This window comes from Equus przewalskii, chromosome 25 (assembly GCF_037783145.1).
Source record: "Equus przewalskii isolate Varuska chromosome 25, EquPr2, whole genome shotgun sequence".
Taxonomy (NCBI): domain Eukaryota; kingdom Metazoa; phylum Chordata; class Mammalia; order Perissodactyla; family Equidae; genus Equus; species Equus przewalskii.
This window is the reverse complement of record NC_091855.1, coordinates 5249875-5269157: the sequence shown is the minus strand read 5'-3', so window position 1 is coordinate 5269157 and position 19283 is coordinate 5249875. Positions and strand designations below refer to the sequence as shown.

Here is a 19283-nt window from a genome sequence, read left to right as displayed (position 1 = left end):
TCAAGTGCAGAGTTTCCCAATCGTGGCATTATTGACATATTGGGATAGATCATTCTCTGTAGTAGGGGACTGTCCTGAGCATTACTGTCTGTTTAGCAGCATCCCTGGCCTCTACTCACTAGATGTCAGTAGCACATTCTCCCCCAGTTGTGACAACCAAAAATGTCCCAGACTTTGCCAAATGTCCCCTGGGAAGGACAGATTCAATATTGCCCCCATTAAGAACCGCTGGTCCAGTGTAATGAAATATCTGAACCAACGGGGCTGTCAAAATTTGCAGAAAGGTTAGAGAAAGGAGTTATTTTCTGGGACACAGAAGTCATGTCACAGGATGTCTTCCATCCTAATTAGAATATTGACTAGGAGGACACCATTATATGCCTATATTCTGTATAAGCTTCAAAATCTGTCTCTACAGACTCATCCTCTTTGTCTGTCTGTCACAACCTTTAGAAATAAAAATACATCTGATCCATGCCTACTGCTAGCTTATAGTTTCATTATCATGTTATTTAAGTTTAAAAATGGTCCTTTTTGTATATGAAATTACTAAAAGAGAAGGTAAAATGAATATGCTGAACATTTTCTAGAGAATATCTAATTGGTACAGAATTTTAAAGAAAGAAAAAAGAGAAGGCTTAAATTGAGGTCTGCATTCAGCATGTCTGTCATTCAGAGATACAGTAAAGAACAAAATTGAAACTTAATGTATACGTCGTCGCGGAGATGCTTCCATAGCTCCCAACATTTATTCCAAGCACACGCGCCACTGATTTAATCTATACTTACTTCTAGATCCATTTTTGATATTAAAAATTGACTTTAATACCATTACTTTAAAAACAAAATCCTAATTTTAAATTGGATTTTTTTCTTCCTCAAGCTAGTACAAAGCATTTGGAATGTAGAATGAATTAGGAATTATTGTGATGGTAGAAACGTATCCAGTTGGTTTATGTCTCTGTGAGAAACAGGATATATGGACGTGGGAAAGTATTAACAATAACGAAAAATAAGACACCACATAAACTGTAGGGGACGTGGTTCCTAGAGCTGACTGGAGAATACACTGCTCTATGCTAACACCTGTTCTTAGTCTTTATTGTGGAGACTCTAATAAGGACCAGACTGGCGGGGGCCATTTTGTCCGTGAGAACCCTAGGTCAGTAGGATTGGGTAACTGGCCGTCTTTCGCCTAAGCCTGAGCAAGACCCCAGTCGAATGACGGGGTCCAATCAACTCTTTCTAGACTCTCCCCAAGACGTCTTGTATCTTGGGTGCTTTGACTACTCTTTTAAGCCACCAAGACACCCTGCAACAAGGGACAGACAATGCTACTCTTTAGATCTGGTACTTCCAATTGAACAAACGGGGAGCTAGTTCAGCTGTGGAAATAATTTCAAAGAACTCCTTATTGTTAGGGAAAATCCCGTTCCCAAGTTCTCATGTTTCCATTCATTCTTTCTTTTAAATTAATTAATTTATTTTTATTGAAGTGTAATTGACATACAACGTTATATTAGTTTCAGGTGTACAACAATGATTCGATACGTGTATATATTGTGAAACGATCACCTCAGGAAGTCTAGTTAACATCTGTTACCATACACAGTTACAGAATTTTTTTTTCCTTGATAAGAACTATTTTTATACTCTTGACAACTTTCAAATATCCCCATCAGTATTGTCAACTATAGTTGCCATGCTGTACATTACATCTCATGACTTGATTATTTTGTAATTGGAAGTTTGTACCTTTTGTCTCCTTTCACCCATTTTGTCCCTCCCCCTTCTCCCACCTCTGGCAACCACCAATATGTTTTCTGTATCTTCGAGCTTCTTTTGTTTTTTAGATTCCACATATATTTGTCTTTCTTTGTCTGACTCATTTCACTTATCATAATGCCCTCAAGGTCCATCCATGTTGTCACAAATGGGAGGATTTCACTCCTTTTTATGGCTGGATAATATTCCATTGTGTATATACCACATCTTCTTTATCCGTTCTTCTGTCCACGGACACTCAGGTTGTTTCCATACCTTGGCTGTTGTAAATGATGCTGCAATGAACAGGGGGTGCAGATATCTTTTCGAGTTACTGTTTTCACTTTCTTCAGAAAAAGTGGGATTGCTGGATCATGGGATAGTTCTATATTTAGTTTTTTGAGGAACCTCCCTACTGTTTCCCATAGTGGCTGCACCACTTTACATTCCCACCAACAGTCCTCAAGGGCTCCCTTTTCTCCACATCCTCTCCAACACTTATTTCTTGTCTTTTTGATAATAACCATTCTGATAGGTGTTAGGTGATAACTTGTTGTGGCATTGTGGGGTTTTTTTTTCTTTTTTTTTGGTGAGGATGATTTGCCCTGAGCTAACATCCGTTGCCAATCTTCCTTTTTTTTTTGCTTGAGGAAGATTTGCCCTGAGCAAACATCTGTGCCAATCTTCCTCCACTTTGTATATGGGATGCTGATGAGTGGAGTAGGTCTGTACCTGGGATCTGAACCCGCGAATCTGGGCTGCCGATGCAGAGCGTGCGGAACTTTAACCACTCGGCCGTGGGGCCAGCCCTCATTGTGGTTTTAATTTGCATTTCCCTGTGATTAGTAATGTTGAGGACCTTTTCATGTACCTGTTGGCCATCTGTATGTCCTTACAAAAATGTTTATTCAGATCCTCTGCCCATGTTTTGCTTTTAAAGATTGGCACCTGAGCTCACATCTGTTGCCAATCTTTTTTTTCTTCTTCTTCTCCCCAAAGCCCCCCAGAACATAGCTGTATATTCTAGTTGTGAGTGCCTCTGGTTGTGCTATGTGGGATGCCATCTCGGCATGGCCTAATGAGCGGTGCCATGTCTGCACCCAGGATCCAAACCAGCAAAACCCTGGGCCGTCAAACCTAACCACTTGGCCACGGGGCCGGCCCCCCTCTGCCTGTTTTTAAATCAGATTTAAAATTTTTTTTCTATTGAGTTGTATGAATTCTTTATATATTTTGGATATTAACCCTTTCTCAGATATATGATTTGGAAATATTTTCTCCTGTTCAATGTGTTGCCCTTTCATTCCTTTGCTGTGCAGAAGCTTTTTAGTTTGATGCCGTTCCACTTGTTTATATTTGCTATCTTGCCTTTGCTTTTGGTGTCAAATCCAAAAGCCATTGTCAATATTGATGTCAAGGAGCTTATGCCTGTGTTTTCTTTTAGGAGTTTTATGGGTTCAGGTCTTACATTCAAGTCTTTAATCCATTTTGAGTTGATTTTTGTGTGTGATGTAAGAAGGTCCAGTTTAATTCTTTTGCATGTGACTGTCCAGTTTTCCCAACACCACTTTTTGAAGAGACTATCCTTTCCCCATTGTGTGTTCTTGGTTCCTTTGTCTTAAATTAATTGACCATATATGCGTGGGTTTATTTCTGGGCTCTCTATTCTGTTCCCTTGATCTATGTATCTGTTTTTATGCCAGTACCATGCTGTTTTGATTACTATAACTTTGTAATATAGTTTGCAATCACGGAGCATGGTGCCTCCAGCTTTGTTCTTCTTTCTCAAGATTGCTTTTGCTATTCATTCATTCTCCAGTGGGTATTTACTGAGATCTAGGGATTTGGGATTCGGGATTCAACGATGAACAAAATAGAGAAATCCTCAAGGAGGTTACATTCTGTTTCAATAAGGAACGTCTAACTCCAGGAGGCAAAAATGATGGGTACCGTTTGCTCTTCGCTCTGCCACTCTCTCTCGCTCCTCTACAAGGGAGGCTGTCTGACTGCTGAGACCAGGGAATGGGTGTGAACGTGGGCCTCTGCCCCCTTCTCTCTGTCTGAAGCACCTCTGGCTGCTCCTTCCTGTAGAGTGCTTACCTGGGAGGCTGTGTCTCTGCAGTTTGGGTTGGTAATTCAGGGCACAGGGAAAAGTATTCAAAGCCCCATTGTGACTGCATACCCAAGCCCCGTTCTCCGTATCAGTAATCCAGGTGATCACTAATAAAGCTGACATGTTGATCTTCCATTATTTTTCTGTCTTTTTCTTACTTGGTTTAAAAGTCAGAGAAGAAAAAGGGGTGATTAATTATCAGCCTCAAACTTTCCGCACCCAGCCTCTCAGTCAATATCACAAATATTGTTAAGAAAAAGCAACAGCTCTGCTATTTGTTACCCATGAAGGAGGCTTTGGGAGGACCTGGCTCCGTTAGGGGACAACAACCCTTTTCTGCTGTGTATGAGCAGATGACAAGTGCTTAGAAAGCCTCATCCCATGCGGTCCTTCTGGCCAGGAGTTCTGGCCACGTGCTCGCTGCGACAGAGTCAGCCTGAGTGACTGCATGTTCAAATCCAGAGGCCAGGAGTTCCCCTGCGCGGGGACGGTGAACGATGGGGCCTCTTAGTATGTACTGACCTCTCATATGTGGCACATAGCATGCACGCGGCTTGCTCTTTCACGCAACGTCCCTCTTCCTGTTCTGTAAGGGTTCTTGGTGGCGTCTAGTCAGCTTACTTATTTTACAGATGAGGAAGCTGACCCGGAGAGATTAAGGTTTCAACGTTTACTAACCACTGTTCCGCCTCCCTGTCACCCCGCCCCCTGCAACCCCGTTAACAGGGGGCAGAGGTTGGGCCAGCACCTGTCCCATCCTCTTTCTGCCACATCACAAACTTCTCGTAAGAACAAGCAATGTTGGGATAGTCCTTGGAGATTATTTTGATATTGTAAAAATGTAATTTAAAAAACACCTTTCTCCCCTCACAAAAGTAATACTCTTCACTTTGAAAAGTTTAGAAAACACAGACAAGATAAAAGGTGGAAGTAAAAACAACCCATGATCTCTTTACCCAGAGGTAACCACTATAAATATTTTAATGTGTTTACTTTCTTTTTTTAATGTATGCAGATACAAATATACACCTGTGAAATACATTACAAAAGAATTGTACTACATATACTGTTTTACAACCCACTGTTTTTTCGTTTAACAAAATATTTTGTAAATCTTTTCATGTCACTAAATAGTATTTTCACAGCTCCATTTCTGTGTTTGCTATGGTATTTCATTGTGTGGATATGATTAATCTCCCAAGGTTGAATACTTAGGTTCTTTTCAATGACTAACTGTAATAAACAACAGTGTGATGAACATCCTCATAATTAAGTCTGTACACACTTGCCTTTACTATACAGATAAGAACACTAAGGCCAAGGAGGCGTAGTGACTTTACTTGTCTGAAGTCACGTGGCTACTAACGCCAAGTTTACCAGCTCCAGATCCTGTGCCTATTTCACACTCACATTTCCTTCTGCCTTCTAAGACAGGGTCCAAGGACTAGCCCCTCCTCTGGGTCCCACGCTGTTGTGTAACATGTCATAGCATGTCAGCCTGGTTCATTCATTTTTTCAACAAATATTTATTGAGCATCCTGTGTTCCAGGCAGTGGTTCTATGCCTGGGGGTGGACAGTGAACAAGACAGCTGGATCTTTGCTTTTATGGAGACTTTATTCCAGTTGGGAAGACAGACGGTAAGTAAATACCTTTGTAAACAAGATAATCTGAGATAGTGATAAGTGCATTCAGGAAAATAGAACAAGGGTGTATGTTTGAGAATGATGGGGGTAGAGGGTGAGCGGATGCTGTAGGTGCCTTGGCTGGGTCTGTGTGCCCATCCCCTGCTCCTGAGTGCCTTTGCCCTCACACAGCCTGCCCCTGTGACTGTCTTCAAAGGTCTGCCTTTGGGCCTTGGAGCCAGTTCATGGGCAGGTGCGAGAGCTGGGAGTGCCTGGGAGGTCATGTTCACACGATCCTCCTCCGGACAGCCTTACCCAAGGACTGACTGGGGCAGGAGCGTGAAAGCCCAGCTCCCCTGCAATGAATCCAGACAAACTCTCAGTCCTAATTTACACCAGCACTCCTGTGGGATCAGGCTGAGGCTGGCACTTTGCCTCAATTCACACCCTTGCATGGTTTCTTCTAACATCTCATCCTGTGTCACCCACTCCCTAACTGGATTCCCCAGGCGGTGCATTCTTAATAAATCACCTGCACACGAATCCTCATCTCAGGCTTCGCTTCTGGGAAACTTAACCCAAGAAGTGGGGATTGCTTGATCAGACTGGTGGGCAAGGAAGATGATGCCATTTGGGCTGAGGTCCAAATGACCAGAAGAAGCCAGTCGTGAGAAGACCTGGGGGCAGAGCATTCCAAGGGAATGAGCCAGTGCGACTTCAGAGTGAGTTAGGGAGGGAAAGGCGGGAGAAGCCCCCCATTCACTCGGCTCCAGAGCTGGAGGCTGGTCTGCAGTTGGTACAGTTTTTCTCATCTCCACTTGGCAGAGGCAGAATTAGGGGGAGTTTCTTGGCCTTGCCTCCCCCAACACTCCAGCACAATCTGTGGAGTGAGGCCTGAAAATGGGAAAAGCCCATCTGACAGATAGTTGGCCCTAAAGGAAACTGAGGCCAGTTTGTGTTTTTCTGCTGCAGCCCCTGAACAGCATCCTCGCTGCTTAAGAGTTGTTTGCAATGATCAAATATAGCCAACCACTGGAGGGTGGCGAAGATACTGGGAGAATCAGGCTCAGTTTCTGTGTGTACTTGGTGTTTTAATTAAAGGAAGGCCTCATGGCAGAGCCTGGTAAGAGACTGATACGATAGCAATTTCCTCGTCTTGAGAATCCTCTCATTTTAAGTGTAATTGTGTGTCAAGATACCTCACAAAGCATGTGAGTGTGACCCTGGCCAGGGCAGTGAAAGAAAGCAGATAAGACTCTGGATACCCCTGTTAGGAAAACCTTGCTGGGCAGACGGACGACCTGTAAAACTGGGATCCAGATAATGCTACTGCGTGTCTTGGATGGGGAAAGGAAACTGCCTTCCTAAGTGAAAAGCAGGAAGAAGGAAGCTCTTTTTTGCTTGAGCCTCCTTGGAACTGGTTAATAAGGACGCCCTGAAACCTCAGAGTGTGGAGCTCAGCTCACCTGGGATGTGGCCATGAAGGCCCCAAGGCATTAAATTCATCTTCTTTGGTGATTCTTCGTTAGAATGAATCAGTGACCCTTCATCATTCATGTAATTGGGCTTTGATTTAAATGTATAGAAATAAAAGAATGACATAAATGAGACTGAGGGCAAGCCCCTAGTGACCACGATAAAATATCACGTTCTTTAAATGAACCTACCCTTCTTGGATAGTTAAGGTATTCTGATTATATTTTCATGCCAAGCCTTTATTTCTTGCTCCAGGTGCACTCAATGAGGGATAATCGGTGCAATTTCTTCCTGATTCATGTTATGCTTTGTGCTTAATGCAATTTTAAAAGGAAAGTTTTAACAGAGTATTGATCATCTAGGCCTAGAATCCCCTAAGATTTTTTCCCATTTGGTTCTATTTCATTTTGTCAATATTTCTGTTAAGCAATCTGCATTAATTTCAATGAGGAGATGCTATCCAGTGACCTTTCACAAACAAATGGCGACGTGCCAGAGCAGAAAGGAGTGTTCTGCCAAACTCTTCTTGGCTAACTTAGCCACTCAGTCGACTGGCATCAGCGTTGTTCTCTTATTTTCCATAAGAGGAGAAGCAGCCTACAAGGAGGAAAGGGCCCCCGCTGGTTAAACAAGGAGACCAGTAACTTGCTTTAGTCCCCACGTAGCTTAGGGCCTCTGTGCTGTAAGTCACATGCCACCAACAGTTTGTGGGATCTTCGCATGAGATACCAAACTGACTGCACTGAACGCCCGAAGTAAATAGGAGAGAACTTTGTCTCATCAATCTCTGAGGTTGAAACCAGCAGGAAAATGGGGGAACGCCATTTTCCCATGGCAGAGTGGATGACATATACATTGCATCAGAGGTACAGAGCTTCTCTTTAATCTACGTTCATGACTTTCTGCTCAGTTGTGAGTTCTACATGGTTTATTGTGTGCTGTCCAGAGTTGCAGCCAGAGGAAAATCAAGCTGTGTGTGCATCTTGAGGGGAAAAGTAGTCAGGGAGGGAGAGAGGAGTGAAGGCTGGTCACCGGCACTGTGGGGCGGGGCACCCACCCCAGAAAGCAAAAGATAGTTTGCCACCAGAGGCTGGGGTCAAGCCCACCGTGTCACCATTCTCTAGATTTACCAGAGAACTTTCTTCTTCTTCCTTTATCTCCCTTTTTTTTTGTCTCTTCCTCATGTAAGAGGAGGGGAAGAGGCCCGAAGATGGGGATTGCGGTGGGAAGAGGAACTCTGAATCACGCATTTCATGGTACTGGCTGCTGCTACATAGTTTTTGATTGTCACCATTTCTGGCAGGTAAACAAGTTGAGAAAATAATAACAGTGGTAAATGGAACCTTAGAAACCCCTTTGCCTTACAGGAATTCCACACTTTGTCTTACAGGTCATTGTTTTATTATTATAAAGTAAATTCATGCTAATGGTAAAAATATCAAATAGAAAGACACAAAGTGAAAAAAAAAATCCTCCTCACCATCCCCCACCCTCAATTCTCATTTTCTTAAAGTAATCATTGCAAAGTTTCCTTTGGCAATTTGCTACATACATATTTTCAAGCACCTATATTCGAATTGTTTTTACACAAACAGGATCATACTTAACACGCTATTAGGCAACTTGATGTTTTCGCAATCACAGTTTTGAGATCTTTCCAAATCTGTGCATACAAATAATAGGTTGACCATATACTTTATCCAAAAAAAGATGCTTGTTGAGTGATGGGGGTGCTATTAATAATTCAATAGAGGGGCCGGCCCCGTGGCTGAGTGGTTAAGTTCACGCACTCTGCCACGGTGGCCCAGGGTTTCTCTGGTCCGGATCCTGGGCGCAGACATGGCACTGCTCATCAGGCCATGTTGAAGCGGCATCCCACGTACTACAACTAGAAGGACCCACAACTAAAATATACAACTATATATTGGGGGGATTTGGGGAGAAAAAGCAGAAAGAAAGAAAGAAAGAAAAAGATTGGCAACAGTTGTTAGCCCAGGTGCCAATCTTTACCATAAAAAAAAATTCAATAGGACAACACGCAGGAACTGGAAGTGTTCTGGGTGAATTAGAACATTTGGTCAGACTATCTATAGGTCATGGTTTGAATCTCATCTGAGTAAGTTTGTCTGTGAATTTCAAGGTTGCGAGAGGGAACAGAGGTGGAAGAATCCTCAGAGAACAAGAGCTAGAGATATTTTCATAAAAACCATGGAAGGCTTTGGGAAAACAAACAACTAACATTGCTGAACTCCAGCAAGTTGACAATTTTTGTCTTTGAGCTATATGCGTGGGAAACTGGGGGAAGACGTTAAAAGGAGGACACATTCCCTGTAAGAGATACGAATGTTTTAACAATGTCAGCACGGCAGCAAGGTGGACCAGAGAATGACCAAGATCTCCTTCAAGGACACAGGGGATTGGCAAGAGTAAATGAATAGATTAAGGGCTCTTGCCCATCCTATTCCTATGTAACTCTGTCTACCCTGCAGATGGAGTTTACTTCTCATACCTCAGGTAGAGTTTTGCATGCACTGAGGGTGCTGGGGTGGGGATTGGGGAGACTAATACTGGCTTTCTTGTCCCAGGCTTGAACAATCTCCTTAGGGCATTTTTGGTCCTCTGTTGAGTTGTGCTTTGTGCTTCATTTAACGTTCAGACAGAGAGGAGCTTGGGGTGTTTTCTTTGATAGAGAAGCAGCTGTGAGCTAATTGGTGACCAGAGATTGGAGGAGCTTCAGATCTCTGGCAATTGGAGCTCTCCCAGGCAGGAGGACACAATGTAACGTTCAGAGGGGAGGATGGGTGTCACCGATCTCTGTTTGATGCAGCAGATTGTTTTTTCCCCAGCTATGTGGAAAGCACTAATTTCATTTTTATGTGACTTGCACTTATAGTTTCTCGTTTCTAATGGGATATTTTCCAAATTCCCATCACCAAGCCAGCTGGCCGTCACACCTGCGCATGCCTTTTAGAGAATCTACCTAGCCCTGTGTCCTTCCTTTTAGTTTGATCTTTGTCAGACAACAATTTTGTTGACATTGATTAGAGATCCTCTTTTAACTCTATGACTAGAAGGGGATGAATCGAAGTATTACAAATTCAGAATTCAAGTATGATGATGTAAGAAGTATGGATAAAATTATTGGGAAGTTATTTTTCTCATCTCTGGGTATCTAACCAGATACAAGTGTTATGTGACTATCCATGAAATTGGACACCACCAGTGAGTTATACTGGAAGGATTGGGGATCCAGTAGACCTAAGTTCTGATTCTGGTTCTCATGCTGATCACTATACAATCTTACGCAAGTCTCTGGGCTTTAGTTTCCTCCTTTGTAAATGAGAGACGTGGAAACAGTTGATTTCTAGGGTTCCCTTCAGGTCTAACATTACCTGTGATTTTGATACTTTGTTTTCTCACAAAGTGAAAAATCACAAAATGTTTTTCTTGACTTCACATTCAATTTTTTTCTCTTTTTTTTCTTTCCTGATTACCACTTCAGAGTTTCCCTGAATGAGGCACAATTTGGGGCCCATTACTCTTCCTTTCTTCACCGTCTTGACAGGCACCATTAGTCTTGAGGCATGAGCAGATTAGGAGGCTGCCTTTTAAACGTCAGTTGAGAGCTACATCCAGATGTTACCCACATTGGCCTGCCTCTGAAATCTGAAATTTTATCCTCAGGAATTTGTTTCCTGCAGATCAGTCACCTGCGCTCTATTAATACACATATGCCCTGTGAGAGGCAACACATTAAGCTTGTTTCAGCTTAATTAGAATGCATTTATCCAGGTTTTTGAAATGAGCTGGCTAACTGACCACAGCGCCCTGGAGCAGGAGAGAGACAACAGGAACATTTTTATAGGGCAGAGGAGTGAATGATACACGGGAAATCGGGGCAATGTCTGGTGTTGCTACCTGGTGGGAGTCAGAGTCAGAGACAATGGGAAGCTGGGCAGGGGCTGGGCGGACGGGTGGTTATTAGAACGCTGGAATGGAAAAGACTGTGGCTGCTGGCAAACAAGGAAGTCAGCAGACCTCAAGAACCCTCAAGAACGAATCTGCCTTGCAATTGTCCTTAGCCTGGGTCTGTCCATGTTAATCTGTATGAAATTAGTGCATTTCCTTCTTGCTCAGCGAGCACTTGAGAGCAAGAACGCATGGAAGGGAATCACATTGTATTAACTTGTGACATTTCCCCGTGGCTCCTCTGGAATCTCTTTGTTTTAATTTTGCCTCAATTTCAGATCTATAATTAGAGTTGAGAAGAAAATGTTCTGCACAGGAGTTTTGCTAACACCACCGTTTTTGGAGAGGAAGTTTTTTTAGAGGTGAAGAATACGGTAAATTTTCCCCCATCCCTTTATAAAACACGCTCTCTCTTAAGAATCTTAGAATGGCAGCTTGCTGCAGTACTTTCTAAAAGAACTCATTTCTGTTAAGGGGGTAAAAAACCACCCAGACTCTCTGTCAGTGTTCCCGGAGCCCACCCTGAAGCCTCCGTGAGAGCACAGGGTTGGAGGTGTGTGCTGGGGATCCACTTTTCTTCAGTGCTATGCTGGCTGAGGGGAGGTTTCATTTATTTGATGTGTGTCTTTGTTTCATGCTGTTCTGACATTTTATAGGACGTGGCTTTCTTCTGGTGAAAGTAGACTCTACAGTGTCTTTTCTCTCTTCACTAATTCATCTTTCTTAACCTTACAAGCAACTCTGGGTGTTTCAGTGATGGAGTGGTTAAGGAAGCTTGGTGAAAGTGGTATACATCAAATCTCTGTGTTTCCTAAAGAAGTGGTACTTATGAGAGGATTTTGAAAAGGTTGGATGCAAAAGTGAGGAACACTCCTCAACATTTACAGATTCTAGAGTCACTATCTCCTGAATGGAAGTGATTCTTTCCTTCTGATCCCACCAAATTCAGATGCCATATTCAGGATGAAAAGTATTCTGTTTTCACTCTATCTTGCTTTGTTTACTCTGCTTTCATTAATTCTTCCACCTTGTTCACTGGACAAAAAGAGGCCAAGGGACTAGACCAATTCGTTTGGCCAACTAGTGAGGAGAGCAGAGCAGACAGGGAAATAGAAGCTCATCTTCTAGACTTAGGTTGGGCAGACACCCTTCAGCCCAGGCCCACTGCCCTTACGGTGGTAACATAATCTCTTACACCTAAGAATTACTTACATTTCAGTCCTTTTTCCCCTGCAGGTTTGGCTCTGTTGATTTTTTTTTCAGTCTCTTTCTTCCCTATTGTTCAGATTTGTTAATTTCTATTTTTCTACCTTCCAGTTCACTGATTCTTTCCTCTGTCTTCTCTATTCTGCTGTTGAACCCCTCCATTGAGCTTTTTTATTTCAGTTATTTATATTCAGTCATTCAATTATTGGAATAATGGAGGAGAATAGAGGGGACAGAGGAAAGAATCAGTGAACTGGAAGATAAAAAATAGAAATTTTCAGTTCTCAGTTTCCATTTGGTTCTTCTATTTCTTTGCTGAGGCTTTCCATTCTTTTATTTGTTTCAAGCGTATTCATAATTGCTTGTTGAAGCATTTTTATCATAGCTACTTCAAAATCTTTCTCAGATAATTCTAACTTCTCTGTCATCTTGGTGTTGGCATATTTAAATTTTTTTTTTTCCTTCTGTTTGAGATCTTCCTGGTTCTTGATAAGACTAGTGATTTTCTATCGAAACTGGGCATTTTAGATTATGTTGTGAGACTCTGGATCTTGCTTAAACCTCCTGTTTTCACTAGCTTTATCCGACTCCATCATGGCAGGGAAATGAGGGCCTTGCCTCGTTATTGCCAGACTGAGGTGGAGGTCCAGCTTCACACTCTGCCACAGTTGACACCTGATGGAAGGGGCTCCTCATTACCATTGGATGGGAGTTCCAGCTCCCCTTGTGGTCTCCAGTGACACTGCAGTTGGGGTGATCTTGTTACCACCAGGTGATGGTGGAAGTCCTGACTCTCCATTAGGCCACTTCTGACACCCCCAGTGTGGAGGAGGAGAGGTGCCTCCTTCCTGCCTGGTGGAGGTGGAAGTGCAGGCTCTCCACGTGGTCTCCACTAACACAACGGGGGTAGATAGAAGAGGAGAGAGAAGACTCATTGCTGGCAAGGCTAAGAATTCTGGCTTCCTACTTGGCCTCCTCTGACACCACCCAGGCGGGGATATTGGGGTCCTCATTAGAGCCTGGTGAGGATGGAAGTCTAGGCCCCTCATTTGGCTTTTGCTGGTATGGATGAGGGTGAGTTCACAGTTTTTCCTGTGGTGCTATGTTGGAGTAGAACAGTTATTTCCCAAAGGTTTCCTGTCTTAGATCACAGATTTAAATGTAAAATCTAAAATTTAGAGAGCTTTTAGAAAAAACATTGGAGAACTTATTGGGTATCCAGAGCTAGACAAAGAGTTCTTACACTTGACACCAAAAGCATGATCCATAATAGGAAAAACTGGTAAATTGGACTCCAGCAAATTTAAAAACTTTTGTTCAGTGATTCTGTTAAAAGGATGGAAGACAAGCTATAGACTGGGCAAAGATATTTTCAAACCATGTATTTATCAAAGGAATAGTATCTAGAATATAATAAAAAAATTGGAAAATGGGCGAAAGACATGAAGAGACATTTTACCAAAGAGGATATACACATGAAAAAGATAAACACATGAAAAGATGTTCAACGTCATTAGCTATTAAGGAAATGCAAATTAAAACCTCAATGAGCTATCACTACAGGTCTACCAGGATTGCTAAAATAAAGAATATCAACACCACCAAATGCTGGCAAAGTTGTGGAGAAATTGGATCACTCATAAATTGGTGGTAGGAATGTAAAATGATACAGCTACTCTGGAAAACAGTTTGGCAGTTTCTTAAAAAACTGAGCATGTAACAACCATACAACCCAGCAATTGCACTCCTGGGCACTTATCCCAGAGAACTGAAGAGTCATCTTCACACAAACCCCTGCACACCAAGGTTTATAGCAGCTTTATTTATAATAGCCCCAAACTGGAAACAACGCAGCCCTTCAGGGAGCGAATGATTAAATAAGCTCTGGTACATCCATACCACACAATACTACTCAGCCACAAAAAAAAAAAAAAGAAAGGAAAAAGAAACAAAATACTGATATATACAACAAGCTGGATAAATCTACACATAATTACGCTGGAGGAAAAAAGCCAGTCCCAAAAGTTTACATACTATATGATTCCATTTATATAGCATTCTTGAAATGACAAAATTATAGGGATGGAGAACAGATTGGTGGTTGTCAAGGGTTAAGGAGGGCATGGAGGAGGAAGGGAGTGGACGTGGTTATAAGAGCGCAACATTCAGAGATGCTTGCATGATGTTCTGTGTCTTCACTGTATTCTAGTCACGATATTGTGCTACACTTTGGCAAGATGTTACCTGTAGGAGAAAACTGGGTAAAGGACACAGGGGATCTCTTGGTTTTATTTCTTACAACTGTATGTGAGTCTTCAATTGTTTCAAAATAAAAACTTTAATTAAAAAAAACCCTAAACACCTAGTGACTCAGACAAAGAGGGCAAAGGTTTTCCAGACGAAGGTAACCAGTCAGAAATTCTGGAGGTGAGACTGAGAGATTGAGTGGTTCCAAACCTTGGGTCTTTCTGAACCACCAGGAGGAGCCTCCGGTTATGCCCACGTGCTTTGGCAGGTAAGGAATTGTGCATGTGAGAGTCTTTTTAGAACTACAGGCTCACACCCAAGGCAGGCATCAGTTGACTGTGTTACTAGCTACCACTCTTCCAGGGGAACTGTGCACTCCAACAGCAGGAGGACAGCTTGCCAAATGGCAAAGCCCCTACAGAAAGGGCTCACCTCGCCAGACCTTCAAATGTAGCGTGGGTGGGGAGCTGCTTGGAGGGGCTGTCTCTGGGGTGGCTGGCTTACACCTCCTGCACCTTAAGGAAGGTCAGAGCTGACGGCTTCCGGATGCCGCCTTCATTCTCAAGTCTGGTCACTTGGCGGTATTTCTTTTTATTCTTTCGTTTTGTGGCTCATTTCAGCATTGATTCTCCTCTACTCAGCAGGACAAAAGAGAGGCCAGAGGGGGGCTGTGGGGTCACAGCAGCATTTAACCAGTCTCTGCTGGAGGGGAGGGGAGGACGCTGATTGAGCCTATCTTTTGGGAACATTAGGAATCTGAAACCAGGCTTACTTGCCTTCTGTCCCCTCTCCAAGGCAGCACTGTGCCGTTTGCTACATATACCACCCACCACGCAACTCCATTGTTAATGTTCCTTTTTTTTTTTAAGGTGTGACTAACCTTCCCCACAGAAGAAAATGATATTAGTTGTTCAATTTGTTAGCGATTTCCCTATCCCTGACTTTTGGTTTGCAAGCCCAGCGTGCAGTCGTGGCAGAGGTACATCCATATAGATATTTCCCCAATATGCATCCAAATTCCTTTCTAAAGAAACAATGGAGGTATCCTAACAGTTGGCCACCAGCAGGTTGCAACAGCAGGCATTTATGGGTCATCTGCCAAACGCTGGGAGAGGTGCTAGGGTATAAACTGCTTAGTGACACAGGCTGTGCCACAAGGGCTTTATGATTTGTTAGTAGAAAAGGGAGCTGGCCTGTTTTGAGTATCTGCTGTGTGACAGGCAGGGCATTAGTAGCGTTACTCAATGCTCTCCACCTTTCTGCAAGGCGGTGAGAACCATTCCCACTTTACACACATGGGAACTTGTGCTCAAAGAGATCAAAGAACTTGCTCAGGCTCACAGAACCGGTAAATGGTGATGCTCAGGTGTGAACCAGATGTGCATATGTCATACTGTCTCTAAACAGAAAAGAGAACAAATCAGTGAATGGGCAGGTGCTAAGTAAATGCCCAGGAAGTGGCAGATGACAGGCGGTGAGATACCTGAGGAGAGAGAGATGGCTACCTCAAGAGTGAGCCCTTCGTGAATACGAATTGAGAACTCTGTCTAAGCCGTGGGGTATTTTCCGTATTGTTTTAATTGGATGTGAGAGCTCTAACAGCAAGTCAAGTCAAGTCCGTCTACATACTTTGGAATGGGACACAAATTATCCTGTTGACAAAACAGGAATCAATGCTCTCCTTCCGTTTATATTAAAGGAAAAGTTCCTTCACACTTTGCTGAGAACTTTCCACTGAAAAGAAGTGTTTCTCTGTTCCATCTCACTCCAGGACAGTCCTGCCTGTTGTCTTCCTTCCTTCTCATTTCCCAGGAGAATTTGTTCTTGCCAAATCTTGGTCTTTGAAGTCAATCAATCCTCCAAAATGTAGAAAATACAGAGTGAGTACTAAAATAAATTGCTGACAATAAGCCATTATGCAAAGAAACTCTTCATTCTTTGGGCCTCGATATAGCCTAAGAAGAATGAATGGGGAAAACAAACCAACCAGCCTGAGGTCTGTGTTAAAGGGCAGACAGGATTAACGTGGGAATGTTCAAACAACCCACCTCCTTCCAGCTCTCCAACAAGACTCCTTCAGTCGCGAGCCTAGCTCCCTTCCTCTTCCCCCAACTAAAGAGGGAAGATCCTTTCTTGCCCCCAGAGAAACTAGGTCAATCCACAAAATGAAGGAATGGCCAGCAGGAGAGAGGAGAGGGGAGGATCAAAGCGTGGAGAGGGAGCACGTGGAATGGGAAAGCAGTGTGGTTGGGTGGGATTATGGATTTGGATCTCCTTCACAGATTTCAAGGAAGTTGAGGGAGGGATTTGAGCAATTCTGTCGTTACTTTAGGTTGTTGGTGGATAGTTTCTGCACTTCCAGGAGCCGGAGTCACTTCTGAAAGCCCCGTCAAGCTTAGTACATTCCAGGACGTAGAGATCAGCAAGGATTGGCTCACCTGGCTCCCTGGGTGGTTGGAGGGAGGTGGGAGAGCAAAGTAAATCAACTCAAAAATAGCCAACGTGCAAGGATCACCTGGGAGTGAGCTCTCAGTTTAAACTTTTGAAAGTGCCATTTTTAGAGGAAAAAAAATGTTGACTATCAGCAATTTCATATGATTCAATCACATACATTCTCCTAATCTTAAATCCACTTCTGCAGTGTTTTAAAAGGATTTTGAACTGAAAACGTTGGAAGGAATGGACTTTGGTGTCAGAAGATATTTGAATGCTAGAGCTTTTTCTTACTAGACGTATGATCTTGGACAAATTAGCTCAACTCCTCTGAGCCTCAGTTTTTGCATGTGAGAAACACATATAGGAACGCATACAAACCTCATAGGGGTGGAGTGAGAGACTCTAAGGCATACAGAGCTTTTAGCCACATTGTAGGCGCTCGTGTTAATTTGTCCACTGAATCCACTTCATGGAGGTCTTCAGCTTTAATTGCTTGAAATGTTGGACCACAGAGTTCATCCCCTGGATTTTCACTAACTCCAGCCTCAAAATCAGTTGTCTTAGAGGAAGAAAGGGCCCGATAACTCATCTAGCCCAATGCTGCATTTTACAAGCGTGGAAATCGAAGCCTGCAGACATTTCCCTAGGTCACAAAACTGGCCAGGGTCAAGATCCCTGCTTCCAGGTCCAAGCCGCCAGTTAGAGACGACTGACTCAGTTGCCCAGGATATTTGGTCTGATCTTACATCTCACTATGCTTTCATCCATCTGCCAGAAATCCAGGGCAGGGAGGAGGGCGACAAAGAGAACCCTGAACGTGCCCAAAAGTCCGCTTTTCTTTCAGGCACAGACGACTAAGGGCCTGTGTAGACTGTGTGGTTCCTTCCTCCCAGGAGACCCAGAGCTGCTCTGAGGCTTAGGCAGGAATGGCAGATTGATTTCATCTCACCACCAATTAGTATTAGTTGCCTGAGGAGCTGCGTTGAGAAGGATTCTGTGACTATTCCCAAGTTCAACAAGACAGAGTTCTATGATTGATTAATGGTGTCTGCTTTGGGTGTGGAGGGGGACGGTAGTAACACGAATTCCTGGGCCCTATCTCAGATGGGTTCTGCTGAATGAGACTCTCCAGGGGTGGCACTCAGGCATCCGCATCTTTAATAAGCTACCTGGATGTATGAAGTTTGAGAACCACTGACCTAAAAGACAAAACAAATTTTCCTCAGAGCATGCCATAGGTCCCCTGGGACCTGGCCCAGAGGGTTCCGCCCTGCAGTGGGACCAGTTCACCAGATATGTGTGACTCAGGGGAAAAGATCCCATACAGCAGTGGAGGCTGGGCAAATGCCAATTGGGCAGAGCCCTCCTCAGTCAGCCATCAGTCTAGCTGGAACTGTCCTTGTGCCTTGAAACGGTACCTAAGGCACTGCGGTAATCACAAGAAAAGCAGCAGTTAACATCTATTGCAAACTGGTTGTTCTGGGTTGACTCGTGTCCCTCCAAAAATTCCTATGTTGAAGTTCTAACACCCAGTACCTCAGCATGAGACCTTGTTTGAAAAATAGGGTTGTTGCAGATGTCATTAGTTAAGAAGAGGTCCCACTGGAGTAGCGTGGGCCCCTAATCTAACATGACTGATGTCCTTGTAAAAAGGCAAAAATTTGACAGAGAGATAGACACATGTAGAAGGAAGATGGCGCGAGGTGACACAGGGAGAAGACGGCCATCTACAAGCCAAGGACAGAGGCCTGGAACAGATCCTTCACTCGCAGCTCTCAGACCCTACCAATGCCTTGATTTCAGACTTCCAACAGTTTCTGAACTGTGAGACAATAAATATTCTGATTTTTAAGCCATCCAGATAGTGGTTCTTTGTTACGGCATCCCTAATATACTGGTCAGACTAGTGCCTAATACATGGCAAACTAATACTCTGGTTGGAGGACCTCAGGTACTGTTATCACCCCAACTCCAGAGATGAAAAGGCCAAGGTGCAGAGAAGTTTTAAGTAACTTCCCAAGATCATAGAGCTGGCTGTGGTGGGATGAGGATAACATCCAAGTGTAGCCTTCTCTGATCCCAGGGCTGGCTGAACTAGTTGCCTCTCATGGGAACAGCTTCCAACTCCTTGATACTGCACCTCCCTTGCCCCATCCTGCCTCCCTGTCCCCTGGGGGGTGCACCATGCTGACCTGGGTTCTAATAGCCAATAGCCAGCCGCCTCACTTCTGTGCTGTCACTGCCTTGGGTGCTAGTGAGCTTACCTCCACCTGAGCTTCCACCGCATAGATGTGTGTCCTGGTTCAACGAGATGAATAATTTACTGAAATAAACATTATAATAGCTGAAAACATGAAAGAGGAACAAAGTATGCTATAAAGATGATCCATGCCTAAAATATTAGGAGAACAAAAAATGAAATCACCTTTATTTTTTCTTTTCAGTGGG

The 19283-nt window shown here is 43.5% G+C and overlaps 1 long non-coding RNA gene across 2 annotated transcripts in view; it reads left to right on the top strand.

Annotated features, from left to right (window-relative positions):
* LOC139079413 (uncharacterized) overlaps nt 1-19283 on the top strand; it is a 64196-nt gene that overhangs the window by 12842 nt on the left and 32071 nt on the right. The window contains exon 4 of one of the 2 annotated variants that reach the window (XR_011533033.1): nt 5427-5516. The exons of the other annotated variant lie outside the window; for it this stretch is intronic. This is a non-coding gene — a long non-coding RNA (uncharacterized lncRNA). The remainder of the gene's footprint in view (nt 1-5426; nt 5517-19283) is intronic. 2 annotated transcript variants of the gene reach the window in all.